The sequence below is a fragment of the Triticum dicoccoides genome, chromosome 5B (assembly GCF_002162155.2).
Source record: "Triticum dicoccoides isolate Atlit2015 ecotype Zavitan chromosome 5B, WEW_v2.0, whole genome shotgun sequence".
NCBI lineage: Eukaryota > Viridiplantae > Streptophyta > Magnoliopsida > Poales > Poaceae > Triticum > Triticum dicoccoides.
The window spans coordinates 411,595,617-411,600,650 of NC_041389.1; positions in this window are offsets into that span (position 1 = coordinate 411,595,617).

The following is a 5,034-nucleotide window of genomic DNA, read 5'->3' on the forward strand; positions in this document are numbered from 1 at the left end:
CGCCAGCCTCCTCCTCGGTTATGGTAGTAACCCGGGGGATGCGTATCAACAAGAGACAGTAAGAAAGGTTTACGCAGGGTCTTAATCTGAAAAGAATCCTTGCAACGGGTCCTTGCTGCACGTCTGCGCCCGTGTCTCCGTTGTGCTGTATCCTGGACGGGTGTAGCACGTGCTTCATCTGTGAAAGAGAAGAACTTAGTTTGGAAAAAATATCGTGCAAAAGATGTATTTAAAATAAAGTATGATTTGGAAGATGAATAAAGTTGAGCTTTATTAGCTCTCATCGTTTATACGTGCAGCCCCTTGTAAAGAGGTATGCGGCTGGGAAGCCCCTTGTTTATTTATGCCGGACTCACTTAACCGTGTCCGAGGTCTGAATGACCTGTTTTTAGGGGCTTTTGACCAGCAAGGTCGGATTAGTGTGTGGCTGTCAAGGCAGTCTCACGTTTTCCGTGGTTGAGGAACACTCGGAATTACCCTTTAATGAGATTATGCCACGTGGACCGGGCATTTTAAGCGTAAGAGATGCGTAATGCGGTATTGCGTTAAAGCGGGCGAAAGCTTCGCGTCCCAGTAGTGCTTGATGGCTACTTTTGAATGGGGCGATATGGAAAGTGAGCTTTTCGCGACGGAGGTTGTCGGATGAACCGAACACAACCTCTAGTAGTACAGAGCCTGTACAATTGGCGTAAAGGCCTGGTGTCACTCCTTTGAAGGAAGTGCTGCTACGGTGAATTTTCTTAGGGCCTATCCCCATTCTGCGGATGGTGTCCTGGTATAGCAGGTTTATATCGCTGCCGCCATCCATTAGGACTTGTGTGTATTGTAGTCCATTGATTATGGGATCCAATACCAAAGCAGTCCCTCCTGCGTTTTGAACACTTCTGGAGTAATCCTGATGGTCAAAAGTAATTGGTTTAAACATCCAATTTCGGGACTCTGCTGGGCTGGATTGTGCGGCGCGTGTTTTAGCAGGTGCCGCACTATTTTTCCTTGTTATCACATGAAGTGAGTTCACTGTTTTGACTTCTAGTGGGAATGTCTTCTGTTTTCCGGTGTGCTGCTTGTGGGGTTCGTCGTCGTCTTCGCTTGGTGTGTCGAGCCCCTTGTGTTCGGCGTGAAGTCAGCCGGACTGCTTGAAGACCCAACAATCTCTGTGGGTATGGTTTGCAGGCTTCCCGGGGGTACTATGGATTTGACACACCCTATCCAAGATTTTATTTAGGTTGGATAGCTCATCACTGTTGTCCTTAAAAGGCAGTGTTTTATTACTCGACCGAGAGCTTTTGAATTCGGCGTTGACTGCCGTGCTGTTTGGGCCATTTTCCTTATTCCGGCGCTGATCTTTTCTGCGTCGTGATTTCCCATTTCCATCCCTAACCTTGGATGTACTCGGGTCGCTGGTGCTGCATCTTGCCAGCCAGCTATCTTCCCCCGCGCAAAAGCGGGTCATGAGGCTTGTTAGCGTGGCCATTGTTCTTGGCTTTTCCTGGCCGAGGTGTCTGGCGAGCCATTCGTCTCGGACGTTATGTTTAAAAGCTGCTAAGGCTTCGGCGTCCGGACAGTCGACTATTTGGTTCTTTTTGGTGAGGAACCTATTCCAGAATTTGCGTGCTGACTCTCCGGGCTGTTGAGTTATGTGACTTAAATCGTCTGCATCCAGAGGGCGGACATAAGTCCCCTGAAAATTTGCTCGAAACACATCCTTGAGCTCTTCCCAACTTCCAATGGTATTTTCTGGGAGGCTTTTGAGCCAATGCCGAGCTGGCCCTTTGAGCTTGAGGGGTAGGTATTTTATGGCATGGAGATCGTCTCCTCTGGCCATATGTATGTGTAGGATATAATCCTCAATCGAGACTTCGGGGTCTGTTGTTCCGTCATATGCCTCTATGTTGACGGGTTTGAATCCCGCTGGAAATTCATGATCCAGTACCTCATCGGTGAAACATAGTGGGTGTGCGGCGCCCCTGTATTTAGGTGTGCCGTTGTCAAACACTCGGCGGGTTGTGTTGCTCCCTGGAGTCTTCTTTTTTGGCCCATAGATGGACCTGACCGGGCCATCCTTTTTGCGAGGATCCTTACGTGGATCGTGTGCCAGCTTGTGTGCGGCGCCGCTTGCCGCTCTTAGCCTGTCATCTGGTCATCTATCCGGCCAGGCGGCCTCTTTCTTTTTTGACTGTGGGGGCTCTACGGCCTCCTCGTCAAATTCGGGCAACAGCTTGCGCTTCAGGTAGCTCTTTGCTTGGTGACTATTGCCGTATTTATCTGCAGTATTGAGTACTTTGCTCCATCTTATTCTGAGTGCGTCCTCCGCTGTTTTGAGCTTCCGCATTTGCTTCTTCATACTTCTTGTAGTGGCGACCAGCCTTTTATGAAGGTTCTTATGCTCCGGTGATGTGTTCGACGTGAGATCGTCTGGACTGTTGTTTTCGTCGGGGATGGGTTGCTTGTCCGGTTCATCCTGTTCGGATGGTTGCTTGGTGGCGTGTTCATTTTCCACGGCTTTGCCCTGCTCTAAGGCTGGGTCCGTATGGGTGCTGTTGTTATCGAGGCGGGATTTCAGGCGGCGCTTGCGTCGCCGTTTTGGTTGTTTGTCGGGGGAGTTGTCCTTCGCCACGTCCCGTTGTTCCTCATTATCGCTTCCCTTTGGAGTATCCACCATGTATACGTCGTGCGTTGAGGTGGCTTTCCAGTGCCCAGTAGGCTCTAGTTCTTGGTCGTCTCCGGCATCGTCGTCCATACCGTCGATGTCTTTGGAATCGAGGCCTAGCATGTCGGTTAAATCATCGATAGTGGCTACTAAATGGGTGGTGGGTGGGCATTGAATTTCTTCGTCGTCCACATCCCAACCATCCTGACCGCAGTCCGGCCAGGGCTCTCCTGATAACGAGAGATACTTTAGCGAACTCAAGATGTCGCCAAAAGGTGAGTGTTGGAAGATGTCCGCAGTGGTGAACTCGATGATCGGCGCCCAGTCGGATTCGGTTGAAGGGGGCGCGGGAGGCTCGGAGTCCGGCGAGGAGTCCGGCATCTCGGAGTCACGATCCGGCACCTCGGAGTCCGGCGAGGAGTCCGGCGAGAAGGGACAAGATCAGTGTTCGGCTCCATCGCCATAGAGGTTGCAGCCCCCGAGGAGGTGTCTAGCCACCCGTCCTCGATCTGCGCAGCCGGCTTCGAATCGAGGGTCAGAGCGGGCTCGTGTGCGGCCTCTAGGGCACTATCCGGCTGTAGAGCTAAATCATGCCCATCGCGACAGTGCGGCGCGCTCAACTGTGGCTCGAATCCATCGAAGATCAAGTCTCCGCGGATGTCAGCCGTGAAGTTCAAACTTCCATATCTGACCTGACGGCCAGGGGCGTAGCTTTCGATCTGCTCCAAATGGCCAAGCGAATTGGCCCGCAGTGCGAGGCCGCTGAATACGAAGATCTGTCCGGGGAGAAAAGTCTCACCCTGGACTGCATCGTTGTTGATGATCGAAGAAGCCATCGAGCCTATCGGTGACGACACAGAGGAACTCTCAATGAAAGCACCAATGTCGGTGTCAAAACCGGAGGATCTCGGGTAGGGGGTCCCGAACTGTGCGTCTAGGCGGATGGTAACAGGAGACGAGGGACACAATGTTTTACCCAGGTTCGGGCCCTCTTGATGGAGGTAAAACCCTACGTCCTGCTTGATTGATATTGATGATGTGGGTATTACAAGAGTAGATCTACCACGAGATCAAGGAGGCTAAACCCTAGAAGCTAGCCTATGGTTTGATTGTTGTTCGTCCTATGGACTAAAGCCATCCGGTTTATATAGACACCGGAGAGGGCTAGGGTTACACATAGGCGGTTACAATCGTAGGAGATCTACATATCCGTATTGCCATGCTTGCCTTCCACGCCAAGGAAAGTCCCATCCGGACATGGGACGAAGTCTTCAATCTTGTATCTTCATAGTCTTGGAGTCCGGCCGATGATGATAGTTCGGCTATCCGGACACCCCCTAGTCCAGGACTCCCTCAACTGGTCTTGGTCTTGTTGCACCAAAATGGATGCCTTTGCTTGATGCTCTCGCCTGCGCTTGCTCCCCTTGCACCAAAGAGGAAAGAAGGACACTGTGCAGGCTGGCGCCCGGCTGGCGCCCTTGGTCGTCATGGCTTGCGTCATGGGCACCTCGCGAGGTACCCCGCCTTGAACTCTCCGCCTCCTCGTGAGCCAGCCTGATGAGGCTGTGCCTGAGGAAGCTCCTTGTCGTCCGCCCCGCGAGGCTTGGCCCCTTGCGAGGGTCTAATCTTGTGTTGATGAAGATGGGCCGTGCTGGGCCCCCCTTTGAGCCACGCTGCAGGCCGCAGGCAGGCAAGTCTGGGGACCCCCGTTCCCAGAACGCCGACAGTAGCCCCCGGGCCCAAGGCGCGCCCGGACTTGGCCGAGCAGAGAGGCGAAAGGGCAAGTGTGAAGCGTCACGGGCCCTAAAAGCCTGCGGCCTTGGGCGCCGCGTGGCGGTTGATTGGACGTCTCCGCTTCCCCATGATGCCTCGGCAACTGCACGGATTCGACAAGTCCCTGCATGCAAAGTGGGTCATGATTACATGCGATCGTGGTGGTCGACGGTTGGCTTTCGCCGGTTATAAGTACGGAACGGTGCGTTCCTCTCCAGCGTATCTCTCCTCGCTTCTCCTTCTTCCTGATCCTTGCTCCATCTTGCTGCAATGGCTCCGATCCGCCATTTCTCCATGGCAGAAAAAGGAAAGGCTCCCCAAGAGGATCCCGGCCTGCTTTTAGTTTCTGCACATGTATCAGGCCTCGGGGAGGCGTTAAAACTTGCATTTGGTGCTGTGATAACAGTATGGACTATAATATTTGCTTTTGAATTTCTTGAAATTTGCACTATTTCCTTCCTACTTGCTTGTGTCCTACGCCGGCAGAGCCCGGCCCCGCGCATACCTCAGCCGCCGTTAGCCCCGACTGGAAACCAGGACGGGACCAAGGAGTGAGGGGCTACGTGACAAGTTAGGCTCCTGAGTCGCGATGCTCAGGAGTCCCCCTTGGC